The sequence below is a fragment of the Cavia porcellus genome, unplaced genomic scaffold (genome assembly GCF_034190915.1).
Source record: "Cavia porcellus strain 051 isolate PalLab524CR breed Dunkin Hartley unplaced genomic scaffold, mCavPor4.1 scaffold_21, whole genome shotgun sequence".
In the NCBI taxonomy this organism is placed as follows: domain Eukaryota; kingdom Metazoa; phylum Chordata; class Mammalia; order Rodentia; family Caviidae; genus Cavia; species Cavia porcellus.
Genome location: NW_026947504.1, coordinates 56,442,460 through 56,457,093, shown reverse-complemented (window position 1 = coordinate 56,457,093; position 14,634 = coordinate 56,442,460).

Below are 14,634 nucleotides of genomic sequence, written 5' to 3'. Positions count from 1 at the left end.
TGGAATTATTCAGAGGAACATTTAAAAGAAATTAACAGTATGACAAAGCTTATAATTGTGCTTTAATCTTAAATTAATATCCCTCTTGTTTTCACATTACCAGGACAATTATTCTGAATGGTACCAGAAGCAGGAAATTATATATTGCCCTATATATGGCATTCTCTCCTGGAGAGCATACTATTTATCATGGGTTTTTAATCTCCTTTGTGTGCAATGGAAGATAAAACATTTCGACAATATTTCAGTGCATTGAGAAGATTAAAGTGCTTGCAACCATTCTTGTTTATTTTGTTCATTCCCTATGTTGTATCTAACTGGATCAGAGAGTTTAGGTAGCTTTGGATACATCTTCAGGAATGTGGCTGTTAATCTGGAGTTTCTGGGAACTCTGAAAAGAGTCATGCAAAGATCCTTAGTAGGAGAGCGAGGAAATGTACAGGTGTCTAACAATATTTCCTTCTTCTAGGACTTCCCCTTTTTCTGACTTTGTTAGCATCTGCCTGGTTACCTTAGTCAAGAAGAGAGTCAAGAGGACAGAGCCAGCGTTTAGATTCTGAGACTGACATCACGACGCCAGTCTCTTTGGGGGAGTGGGCTAAAGGAGTGGAGTGGTCATTTTTCAGCAAAGAGTAATAGGAGGCAGAGAGTGGTAGACCTGCCTGGCTATGACCCAGTGCACGGGCATCTGGACAGCCAGGGAAGGCGACAACAAAAGATGCTAGGAGATGCCCATCAGCCAATGCGTGAATACAAAAGCTGTGTTTATATGCTCACAGCGAAACGCTATTCAGCCATTAAATGGATGAAATCTTATTTCTTTTTCAAATAAAGAGGGGCCCCTGGCTTCAGGCTTCGGTCCCCAAACTGAAGTATTGCCCCACCTTGTCTGCCCTCAGTTGCAGGCTGAGAAAGATGCTTTGGGCCGTGGAAGGACACCCTTTTGGAAATTGTTTTACTCAGAGTTCTTCCGCAAAGAGAATCAGTAAGGATCTACATATAGATATAGACATAGATGATATAGATATAGATCTCGTAAGGTCAATATTAAACCTAACCATTGATTTCAATGTAGTTCTTATCCAGTCTGGCTTGTGACCAGAATCATGGGTATGTTATGTATCCATATAGTATATAAAAATATATGTAACATAGCTATATAACATATAATTAATATATAACATACCAATTATGTATTAATATATAGTATATAATATTAATATATATTATATCATATATATAATATACAATTTTTAAAGGAATTGACTCATGAGTTTCAAATTAACACTCTGTGGAATAGCCTGGAAATTCTGGGAAGACTGAGATGCGGTCTTGAGTCCAGATGGGAATCTAGGCAAAATTTTGTTGTTGCAGCCTAGAAGCAGAATTCTTTTCTTTTTGGGAAACCTCTACTCTTGAGGCTTGCATCTGATTGGATGAAGCCCATTTACATTATGGAATGTAATGTGCTTTACTTCATCTCAACTGATTGGAAATCTTTTTCTCCCAGTATATGTTTGTCTTAATTCCTATTTTTTATCCCCTTACTCTTCCCTCCCTCCCCGTTCCATCCACCTCTTGAGGCTCCTTCTTTTTTCGTACCTGTTTGCAGTACAGTGCTCACAGTCTTGGTGTGGAGCTGGTACATGCATGTAACACATCTTTATTCCCTTTTCACCTTTCCCTTCTCTCTCCCACCCCTCCCTCCATCTCTTAATTCCCCACCCCTTTGAGAAAGACCTATCTCTCTAATTCCTGTTGTCTACCTTTTGTTTTGCTCTTTATTTATACTTTGGGCTTCTCATGTAAATCTTAAACACATGTGGAAATACCTTTGCAGCAGCACCTAGATTAGTGTTTGACCAAACAAATTGGTATCAAAGCCTATCCAGGTTGATGCATGAAACTGACTTCACAGAGACCAAGCTTCCTACTGATGGCAGGCCTGGAGTGGCTTCACACAGCAGGCAGCGGTCTCCAAGCTGTGCTTCTCACCTGACCATGCCTGTGGAGTTTGGCCAATCTGATTTTCTTTGTCAGTTAGATTTTCCCCTTGGGGTAAAGCCCTATATGGTCCATGAGGGATGGCCAAGAACTTTCTCTCCTTTGGCATCCGTTTCTCTTTTCTATCTTGACTCTGCTGACCCCCAGTTAGACATATAAGGCCCTCTTCTATAAGAGCATTTCAGAAAAGTAGCTCTTTTCATGGAAGCACAAGGCATGCAGGAAAATGTACCAACATTTGAGTATAGCTTAATAAATTTCCACCAAATTCATTATAAGCCGCCTCATATAACCAACCCCAGACCAAGAAACCCTCCCAGCCCTGAGAATCCCCGTCCTCCTGACTCCTGCCACCAGACATGAGCTTTGCCATTTAAAAACATTTTCTGTAGTGAGGTAACAGTGTGTGTACTCTCGCCACACTGTGGTTCTGTGTGGAGAAAGGCCCTGCTGGCAGGAATGGCGAGTGGTCTTACCCCTCCCTTCCGCCTATCCTTGCAAACAGCATGTGCGGCTGGTCTGTTACACTTGGGACATTGTGCCAGGTGTGGATATACCAGTTGCCCAAGAGATGTTGCAATGCTGCAACTGAGGCTCTGGAGGAAACCAGGAAGGGGCCCTGCTCAGCTCAGTGGACTTGGGGCTGCAGGGAGCCTGGACAATGCTAAGCCAGCTGATTTTAGTGCCCTTGCTGTCCGCTCAAGGAGTCCCTTAAGGAAGAGCAATAAGAGACAGTGATACTCTTGATTCTCCCTGTGGAGGAATGGTGCCCACTTGGCTTCACTTGAACTTGGCAGAGCCCCAGGCTGACAATCTGACCCACCTGTCACAGCCTTTCAGGGCCTCTTTGTTCTCAGTGAGCTATTGGGTTTAGCAGTTTAGTAGCAGATAGGTGTTGTGGTTGATAAGTCACCACACTGTACCCTCCTGATAAGACGCTTACGCTTTAATGAGGCCGACAGAGCATCTGCTCACAGGGTTATTTGCCTCCACCTTCTTCAGTTCCCTCTTTCTTTCCTAGACCCTGAGCAGGCTGCTCCCTGAGGTGGAGTGCTCAGGGCTCTGTCCTCTGTTGTTACTCTTGGTTCCTTGTAGACCTGAAGTCTGACACTAGCCCAGGGCAGCCTGCATTTCCACAGCCAGTGAGACTATTCTTTGCTAGGATTCTGTTGATGCCTCAGACTCCTCCTAAATGCTGCGTTTCCCTCCTGTCATTATACACCTTTCTTCTGGTTCAGCTCTCTCTAACCTGCCCTCTCTGTGAGGCCTGCAAGATGCATGTGCCTTACCCCCTTCTCCAGTCCCAGACCACCACCCTTGCCCGCTCCGTTTACCTCTGGTTGGATTGTTGAGGAGCCTGTTCTTCATGCCTCATCACTCTTCATCTTCACAGCCCCTGAGATAACCATCTTATGCAGTTTTGGGTCCACACTCAATGCGTTTCACAGGAATCATTATTCCTGTGACCCTTTCCTAGCAGAGCCTGTGGTTTCTCCAGGCACCTTCAGTCACAGTGAAGATCATCCCACTCCTGTTTCATCTCCTGCTGCTGCCTCTGCGGAACATAATGTTCAGCACTGGACAGGGGAGAGGGGCTACAGCACACATAGCACACCACCCTGATAAGTCTTCTTAATGCCTTGGCAAGAGTGACCTTTTACTGCCTGAATTTCACCATATTTATGATTCATATGCTTCTTACATTATGTAAGAGTTAATTTTGTATATGGATGGTTAACCTCCCTGTGATAAGCAGAGTAGTGACATGAGAGAGAGAGAGAGAGAGAGAGAGAGAGAGAGAGGCTATTCCTCTGAAAGATGAGAATATTTTGTTACATGCAAAAGCTTTCGAAGGAGAATGAAGATTGCAAATAGAATTGTTAATCACCTCATTCTGAGATGAAGAGATGATTCTGGATTATCTTCTTTGAGCCAGTGTGATCACAAGGCTCCTTAAAAGTAGAAAGAGAAACAAAGGAATCAGAGTCAGAGCGATGTGATATGAGGAAGTCTCCTCCAGCTAGACTGCCACTGATGCTGATGGAAGAGTCACAAGCCAAGGGATGCAAGCACCCTCTCTAAGTTGGAAAAGACAAGGAAAAGTTCTCTATTTGAGATTCCAGTGGAGAGTGAAGCCCTTACAACACCTTAATTTTAGCCTGATGAGATTTGTTCAGGATTTTTGATCTTCAGAAAAGTAAGATAATAAATCTGTGTGTAACTTTATAAGATAGATAACCATACCACTAATTCTACTACTAATTCTCTGTTAGTTCAACAAAAAGAATAGTTTGTGCTGTCATTGTTTGATTGTTCACTTTTTATGGTTTGATTTTGTAATGAGCAACTACTTCTAAGGTAATGATATGTAATATATTTACTAGTATTAATTTCTTACTGTTATTTTGTTGAAATTCTATATTATTCCTACCCTTTTTTTATATTGCTTTTTAAAGATAAAAAAACTGTGTTGTTCTAAACTATTAATTCTGTGGTGCATTGTTATAGCAGGAATGGAATCAAATATACCTCCTACCTAGATTTTTAAGCTCTGAGAAAACAGAGACAGTTATTTCTCTTCTTTGTATATCCCCGGAGTGAGACACAGTGCGGGTACACATTAGGTGCTCAGTAAGTGTTTGCTTTACGGCCTCAGGCCTGGTTACAGGAAGCTGTTGAAGAAGGTAAGGTGGGTCTTTGAGTCTCTTTTGCCCTCTCAGAGCCTTTCATGCTCATGATGGGCCCTGGTCATCAACTTTTCCTCTGTCTTATTTAATCTGTCAGTGGATGCTATTTCAAGGTTGGAACGTTCCTAGAGAAATTTGCGTTGAGAAGTATTGTACTAGAGTTATAAACTTGTCCATTCCCAGTGGTGGTAAGCCACAAGGATTATACAGCTAGGAAGATGTTGATAGAGGTGAGCAGAGATTCCAGCCATCTCTCTGTTGAGTCAGTTAGCTCTTATGTCTACTTAGATTCTGGTGGACAAAGACTCTGGAGAAATGGGTCCTAATCTTGACTCCTCTGTCCTTCAGTGTCTTGAGTTTCATTACAGAAATTATGACTTCATCACTAAGCTCTCCCTGTCTCATAGGAGGCTTTGATCTCGCAATGATCCTTCTGCCTCAGCCTCCTGAGTGCTGCGATTACAGGCTCACCTGGTAAGACACAGGTGCATTTGAGCAGGAGAGGAGGAGAATGCCCTAGCATGCACCACCACATATGGCCATTTTATGTGCTATTTTCATATCACAACAAATGTGGATTCATTCCAGAATCGACTCCCTTTTGGGATTCTGGGGTAGGTGTCCCATCCCCGTGTCCTAAGACTACTGGCCTAGCTGGCATTTGTCCTTTCCCTCCTCCTCAGAGATGGGTCTCGCTCTCTCCCAGCCAGGCTCTGGCTGATGAGCAGCACTGGCATGGAATCTTCACTCTGGATGGTCACTCTTTATCCTTTTCTTCCCCAGGGCTGTTCTACCTCCTGGTATGCTCTTTACAGTGACCTCAGATGATGGATTTAGCTATAGAATTTTCCTCTCTTCCTACTCAAATTCCAGGTGAGCACTGCAAGGGCCTTGGATGATCAGATGTTCTTTGCTTTGCTGCCAACCTCATGCGAACCATAAGTTCTTTCCTTTCCCTGTACAAGCTTCTCATTCCTTCTCAATGCAGCAGAGATGCTTTGAGTTACTGGGGAGAGAAATGGGACAGTCTGGAGCCACTGTTCAGAATTCCTTAAGGACTCCCATCACCCACATGGCCACCCACATGGCTCTTCATTGTGGCTTACAAAGACCTTCATGGTTTGGTCCCTCTGCGATGAGAGCCTGAGTTTTACTCTCCTCCTTAGATTCTGTGGGCTAGCAATAGTGAGTGATGTGAGGTTGTCTTCTTCCCAGGGCCTTGTAGAGACTGTCCTGTGTTTTTTTTATGTCCCTGCATCGCAATCCTTTTAATTTTTACTTTCCTGGGAGGGGGACTAAGACTTCACTTCACTTCCTGAAGCAGCTTTCTTATTCTCTTCTCCTCAAATTCTGTTAGGTGCTATTTTCTTGCATGCCAGTAACATGTTGCCTTTAACCAGTTTTGGCTTCATTCTAACAGCCTGTCTCAGTCCTGTTTGCCCCGAACTCTGTAGCTTTCTTGCAGTTAAGATAGATGATTTGTTCCTGTGGAATCTCTGCTCCTAGAGCTGGTCTTTCCTGAGTGGTTACCATTAGCCAAAAGTGACTACTAAGCGTGTGAAATGTAATCCTCTCAATTGAGACGTGTGCTGGAGAGTAAAGCACACAGAGGATTTCAAAGACTTCGTGCAAAAAGATAATGTAGACTAATTTTACATTCTCATTTGTAATTTTTAATATTGATTACTTGTTAGAAGTCTTAGGATTGGATGTGTTAAATAAGAATATTAACTGTTGGGGCTGGGGATTCAGCTCAGCAGCATAAGCACCTGCCTTGCAAGCAGGCAGTCATGGGTTCGATCCCTGGTACCGATAAAAAGGAAAAAGACAAAAGTATTAATTGTTGCTAATTTCCTTTAAATGTGGCTACTAGAAATTTTATAGCCATCTGTAAGGCTCACATTGTTTCTATTGGACTGCATTGGCCTAGAGCAGCAGTGGCAAACCTATGGCACCTGTGCCACAGCATGCATGCAGAACCTCTCTGGTGGCATGCGAGCCAGTTCACCCAGCACTGCCCCTGCAACTGAGCACTGGATATTCAGGTTTAATTGCAGTGCTGGTATTTTGTGATAAAGAAGTGGTTTGGGGTTGCAGTCTGGGTACTTGGTCTCTAAAAGATTTGCCATCACTGGTCTACAATGTATTGTCTGCCCATCTATGGAACGGATAAACTGTGCATGGATCTCTATGAATGAATAGGTGGCTGTCTTCACACCTGGATCTCAGCTCAGGTGTTTTGCTCCAGGATCTTACAGTCCTTTCATGCGGAAGGTTTGAGCTGGAAAGCCTGGCTGTCTGTTTGTAGTCTGACTCCCCAAGGAATGGAGCAGCCTGGGATGGAATAGTCAACTGTAAGCCTATGGATTTTGGCCTGTAGGCACATTGTACACTTATGTTCACATTTTCAGGAACAAAAATGTTAACATGATATCCTTCACTGAACAGGACAGTAGCTCATTTTGAACAATTAAAACATCCTGTGATACCATCAGGGATATTTATTTTTATGAGCAATGAGCAAGGACACTTTACTTACTGGAAATTTCTCATTTTACAATATCCTGATCATGTAATCAAACAATATATACTGGTTATCTTGAAGATTTTCCAAGAAAATTTCTTCATCCGGAAATAACAAAGAACTCTTTTTCAAAAGAGGAATTGTAACTTCCTTTTGCGTACAGAACTTTTGACTATTTCCTTGTTCTGGGTTTCTTTGGCTGATTATGTAACCAAGTTGGGAGAAACTAAGTAGACCATGCTTAGTACTGTAGGTGTCTTTGGATTTCCTTTGTTAGGAATTTGGTGGTTGCTTTGACTTGCCATGAGTTTAATAAAAACATGATCTTTTGAGGGTAACAAAGCTTTAACTAAGCACAGTGACCGTCTAGATGTCTTGACATTTTGAAAGCCATATCTTTAGACAGAAGGGTATTTCTTACAATACTCAGCATTTACATAGTGCTTGCTTGATCTTCAAAGTGCTTTCACACAATATCTCATTTGGTCCTTCTATTTAATGCCCCTTTAAACAAAACACTGATCAGAGATGCTTATTCTCGAGGGCTACAATTTTTTTCTAGTTGCTTCCTATGGACTCCTTTATCATGTGGCCTCTGTTGACACTATTCTCATAAAGGTCACCATGACTAAGACCCAAATGCTCCACATCCCGTGTCACTTCTCAGTCATCTCATCACATCTGATCCATTGGGGTCACTCAGTACTGTCTGTTGCTCTCTTTTTGAAATTTTTTCTTCATTTGGCTTCAAGGACGTCACACTTGCTTGGTTTTCCTCTGACTTCACAGGCAGCTCCTTTCTATCTCCTTGGCCGTTAGCTTCTCATCTTCCTGACTTTGAATCTTAGAACTTCTCAGATCTCAGGTCTTAGATATCTCTTCTATCAAAACTCTCCCATTGCTGATTTTTCTGAATTTCATGGGTCAAAATTTAATTTCTATGCTAATAATTCTTAAGTATTTGTCATGAGCTTAGATATCTCCTCTTAATTCCATATAACCAACTGTGCAAACAACATCTCCACTGGATGTCTGAAAATCACTTCCAATATTATATTCCCAAACCAAGCCTTTAGATTTTCTCTCAGAACATCTTCCGCCCTTTGTCTTCTCCACTTCAGTCAATGCCAGTTTCATTCTTCCAGTGCAAGAGCAAAAACTTCAAAGTTTCCCTCGAGTCTTCTCTTCTTTCATACCCACAGCTTATATTTTCATCTCTAACATCACGTGTCATATAGCATGTGGCCCTGTCTTACCATCTCCAGTGCTGAAACTCCGGGCTGAATGTCCATCACCTCCCGTTTTGACTAGGTCAGAAATCTCTCCCCTGGCTTCCATTTTTCCCTTTTGCTCAGCACAGTTAAATCTCTACAGAGCAGGCAAAGTGCTTCTATTAAAATATACATCAGATTGCTTCTCTACTGAAATGACTGCCCCTTGTCCAGAGTAAAATTCAAATCCTCCTGATGCTGTGATGACCCGCTACAATGTGTCACTCTCCTGACCTCAAACTAGTCTCTTCCACCTCATTTCATGGCTGCCTTGCTGTGTCATTCAATTCCAGGTGAAATACCTACCTCAGGGTTCGCATTTCCCCTTCAGATAGCCCTGTGCCTTCTTCCTTACCACTGTGTGTGTTATCCAAGTGTCCCCTTCTAGTCAGGATTTCCGTGACTATCCTACCTTAACGTGCATCACCTGCACGTTGACATTCCCCCAGAATGCTATGTATTTCTTTAGTGGTCTAATTTTTCTGTCAAATAAACTGTTAGACCCTTTAGGGCTGAGACTTCTAGTTCCCCACCTAGGTCCCCCAGCATCTACAACAGTGCCTGACATATAAGACACAGTCCCCAAGTATGTGTAAAGAGATGAAGGGATAGTTCCATCAGTAAGCATATTATTGTTCTTTTCTTTATTCTATTCATGAAGGAAATGGGAATTCATTAAGTCCAAAAATAAAACCAAACATTCACAGAAGAAGACACACATATACATGAAAAACAAAAATTTGACCATGTATAAGCCTCACAAAGTTAAATTGTTTGTCCCAGAGGAGGAGGGTGATGCTGGGTCAGGATGGGTAATGCACTATTTGTATTTGGTAATTGTTGGTCTCACCACCAGAGGGTTATAACTAAGCAATAAACTTCAAAAATTCAGGTTAACGTTTCATAAACATACTTATTGTAAAGCAATCTTGTAAATTTTTCATTAAATATTAATTTTCATGATGACATCGAAGCAATAGTCATTTAAACTCTAAGTATAGTAGCAAGATTTGCATACACTAAGGACATCTGAAGCTGTCTACGATTACATAGCAACTGAAGTACAAACTCCTAAAAGTGTGACTAAGTTACAGAAGGCAGGGTCCTCTCCTCACGGTCTGTCTGGGTCTCTGAGGGTCCAGCTGTTTTGGTTGTCAGTTGCTGCAAGATGGGCACAAGTGACATCTCCAAGAGTACTGCTTTTAACCTGGTGCTGCTAGACCCAGTTTTACATGATATAGATTAGAAAATAACATTTCGAGTCTCATTTTGAGATTTTTCTTTCTAAAGAACAAATTTCCCAGAACCTCCAGAGCTGAAAAGATGTCTCACTGTGGCGAAGGCTGAGCTGTATGGTCACGCACCTCTAGTCACACAGGGCCCGACACCCAACAGGACCTCACAGAGGCTGTAACACTTTGCTATCTGTGTCTTAGAAATCTTAATCACTTTTTAACATGGACCCCACAATTTCACTTTACCGTGTGCCCCACAGGGGCTAAGTCATATCCATAAGTCAGCTGAGCAAGCTAAAGAGTGTTAAATGAGGAGGAGGATGGACAAGAAAATAGCCCACTTCAGTTACATTTATGCAGTCATTGATGAGGTTGAGTTATTTGGTAGTTCTATGAAATTCATTTGCATAAATTTACTGCACATGTTTGGTCATTGCTTCATTTAATGATTCATGAAATTTTGTTCCATTTAAATAGCAGTTTAAAATTTGTTTCATTGTGTTCTGATTGTTTTCCAGAACTCATAAATCTAAGTTTAGTGATACAGCATATTATCTTTGGTAATATGTTTTAATATTATGCTGCACTCCTGATGAAAGGGGAGGAAATGCAATATCCAAACTGCTACACTTTTTTTGTGGCACTGAGAACTGAACCTAGGAATTCACACTGAGTTTTTACAAAAATTTTACTTTGAGGCAAGGTCTCATTAAGTCGCTAAGTGGCCAGGCTGGTTTAAAATTTGAGATCTTCGACTTCCGGGAGAACATGGCGGACAGATAACAGCAACTACCGGAGGCTCTCTGAAAAACTAGGCTCAGAAGCCAGGTATGGTGCGGACTAAAGAGACATAAGCAGGTGGAGTTATGCTCTGCTGACTCAGGAACGAACTCGGCTGAGAGAAACCAACTTGGAATGCAGTCCTGGTGCTAAAACAGGAACAGAAAAGTCTCCCTGCTGAGGCTGGACCCTGCGCCATTGGAAGCCGCGATTTGGGTTTCCCGCCGCGCAGTGGCTGGCTGCCTCTACATCCGCTCGGCAAGGAGAGAGACGCGCGGAAACTCTGAGAACGGGAGTCTGCGAACGGAGTCGAAAACAGGACGGGCAGGGAGGCATGTTCTGACTTGTGGCGAGGTGAGTGAGAGAAACTGACATTCCACCACAGTTTGACTCCAGTGGACTTTCTGGGCCCGAGCAGTCCTGCGGGAGCAGGGCGTGGTGGCGACTCCAGCCACACATTCCCCTCTCGGGTGGGATTGGTGAAAAGTGCCTGGCCTGCGTGACGCTGCCGGCGGACCCCGTAGGCTGGCCCAAACCAGATCCCAGAGCCTGACGGAGGCCGGGAGGGGCGGGCCCCCGCGTAGGCTGCCTGGTGCGCAGCGGTGAGTGGGAACACCTAACTGGCGCAATTCGATCAGGCTGTGGCTGACAGGGAGAGAAGCTGGGCCTCTCATATAAGCTTGCATATATAAGGAACAGAGAATATGGGAAGAGGCAGCAACAAGAAAGGCTCCTCGGCCCCCAATTCTGAGAAACAGGCAATAGCGGACACCGCACCAATACACATAAAGCACCATATAGAGAGCCTCATAGACCAATTCAGGAATGAAGTTATCAACGACCTGAAGCTAGAAGTATGCAAAATAGTTAGAGAAATGCTAAGCCCCACCCAAGAAAAAACAGATGGTGGAATGGAAGAACAGAAAAAGAGGGGAGAATTGTTTGATGGAGAAAACAGGGAAAGCATAGAATACGTGAAGCAGGTTCAAAGGGACTACCAAGAAACTAAGAAGTCTATCGAAGACTGGCATAACAGCTTGAAAGAAACTAAGGACAGACTATCTGAACTGGAGGGCAGAATTGTAATATGGGAGAATGAAATGAAAAACTTCTTAAAAATAACAAAGAAACAAACAGCAATAATACAAAGACAAGAAGATGATAAGAGGATCCATAACTTAAGGATTAAGAACATAAAAGAAGAAGTAGGGACACAAACAAATGAACTACAAAAGCTACTCACAGAAATAATCCAGGAGAATTTTCCTAATTTAGCAAAAGGTAAAGATACTCAGATGTATGAGGCATACAGGACCCCAGCTACCTACAACCCAAACAGAGCAACACCCAGGCATATAATAATAAAAATTCCAGAAATTCAATACAAGAACAGAATATTAAAAGCTGTCAGAGACAAGAAACAGACCACTTACAAGGGAGCACCCATCAGAATTACAGCAGATTTCTCTGCACAAACCATCAAATCACGAAGAGCGTGGGGCGAAATAATTCAAGCTTTGAAAGATAATAATCTCCAGCCAAGATTGAGATATCCTGCACAACTGTCCCTGGAAATTGATGGAAAAACAATGTGCTTCCAGGATAAAGAGGAACTGGGGGAATTTGCCACCACCAATTCAACTCTACAGAGAGTATTGCAGGATATTCTAAAAAAAGAAAAATACAAAGAATCCAGAAATAGTGGAGGCCACAACTAATGAAGCAGAGAACAAAGTGAAGAAGACAAACTGACAGCTACTGACAGAATAAGAGCTCAACAGAAATGAGGCAGAGAAGATTGGATGATAGGAACAGCTATTTTGGAGAAAATGACATCTTAATAGGTAATACTGATTTAGTATCATCTTGTTTTGAAGTCTCATCTAGCTTTTGTCCTTCTGTCTCCAATGGTCTAAATAGGTTGTATCTTACTGGATTTTATTATGTATGATAGTATAAGCAAAAACCTTTTAAAGACAAGGAGATTATACAGAAACCATTATTCATTTTCTGTTAGTCGATTCTAAATATTCTGTAATGCTGTCATTCTCTTAAATGGTTTTACATTGTTTTGATATACTTAATGCTACAGTATACGAAGTTGTACTCAAGGATTTCAAGGAAAGAGACAATATGGTAACTACTTTTAGGTCAGGATTATCTGGTGGTGAAACACTGTTCTGCTTAAATGGTTATGTTTTGATCTGTGCTGTTTCGTTGTTATGCCCTCTTTTATCTCAATCTCCACTCCATTATTTACTTTTTTAATACTTTTTAAAAATTTTTATCCTTTTAATTAAAGGAAAAAAATAACAGGATATATTATAATAACCCACTTTGACTTTCCATTACCTCGATTCAAAGCCCTGTATTACTCTCACCATCTGGTTTTTAACTGATGTTCCCCTATTCTGTTTTGCTGGATAGTATCAGGTTCGAAAATTTAGGCATCAGCTGTGAAGATAATGAGATTCATTATAACGCCCATTCTCGTTGACTTTTATCTACTTTTGAAGACCTACAATGTCTCCAATGGTTTGGTTTTGTCGGTTTTGTTCTTTACTGTTTTGTTCAATTGTATTATAACTAATGGTATAGGCAATTCTATTAGAGATAGCGGGAGGCATTATGGTAACCATTGTTGATCACCTTGTATTATGTTTTCACATTATCTATTATGTCCACCCTTTTGACTTGACCAATTCTGTTCTGTCACATTTGGTTTTACTCTCTTCCAAAAAAGTAATAAGAACCGTGAGAGCAATGAAACCCAAAATGTGTAATAGTCATTGTACAAAAGAGAGGAAAAGAAAGTGCTCTAAACTCTATAACTGCATGTATGTTTAAGTGTATAAGATAGAATATGATATCACAGAGTTATATTGGATCATTGAGCAGAACTGTTTGCAGTATCATTGATGGAATGTCCACTTTACAAGCTTTAATTTTGTGACTTGAACAATTATTTCTAAGATGACAATATGTAATCCATTAACTAGTAATTTCCTACTGTTCATTTTTTTTCTGCAAATCTGTATAACTTGTACCCTTTCTCTGCTTTTTTTTTCTTTTCTCCTTAAATAAAATTAAAAAAAAAAAAGAAAGAAAAGAAAATTTGAGATCTTCTTGCGTCAGCTTCCCAGAGTGCTGAGATTAGGGCCACACACAACTATACCTGGCTATTCTTTTATTTTACTTTTTAAAACTTTCTTTGCTTCTGAAAAGTGAATTCTCCAAAATTTAGTATGTTAAATAATAAGCGTATACCAGAAGTCTATATGATCTAGTCAGGTCATTATGTAAATTGTGATGCAGTTGGCCCGGGGTACCTTGTCAAATGTGTACCATCTAGAAGGGTTCATGCTTCTTAGATCCAGCTTCTTGTGGTCACCGGAGCTGTAGCATTGGTGTTAGGAGACCTTCCTCTCTTCAACCAAAGGACACTCAAATGTAGAAATTCATGTTAAATCTTTCAATTTTTAAAAGTGAAGGTGCAAATAAATCACTTAGTGACTGTTTGGGGGAAGTAGTTCTTGACATAGTTCTTTTACCTTGTCTCAAGTGGCACTGACATATTTTTCATTTCTTGCGTATGATAAGCTGTTTATGATAAAGAAACAATTCTCCGATTTTATCTTGAGGTTCTTTAGAGATAACTCCAGTAACATTTAACATTTGTGAAATCTGAAATCTATTGACAGCAATCCACCTAGTTAGCTAATCTCCTGTAAGTAGTAAGAGACATTTGGTACAACTTCCTATGTTCTGGTAATCTCCAGAAGCTTTGTCATAATCAATCATGGTGCTCGATTCAGTGTAGTACTGTGCAATGGAAATACAATGTAAGCCACGGATGAAATAAAAAATTTAATAGCCCCAAAATAAATATAAATGAAATTAATTTTAATAAAATATTTTATCTCAATATATTTAAAATATTATACATTTCACTATATGATCAATTACTTTACATTTTTACCACTTTGTATATTTGAAATATAATGCATATATATATTTACTTTCAATATATATTAAACTAGACTAGCCATATTTCAAGTGTTCAATAGCTAGCTGCATGTGGCTAATGTTTAGCGTATTGTAAAGCTTGGATCCTAATGATAAACTGTATTTTT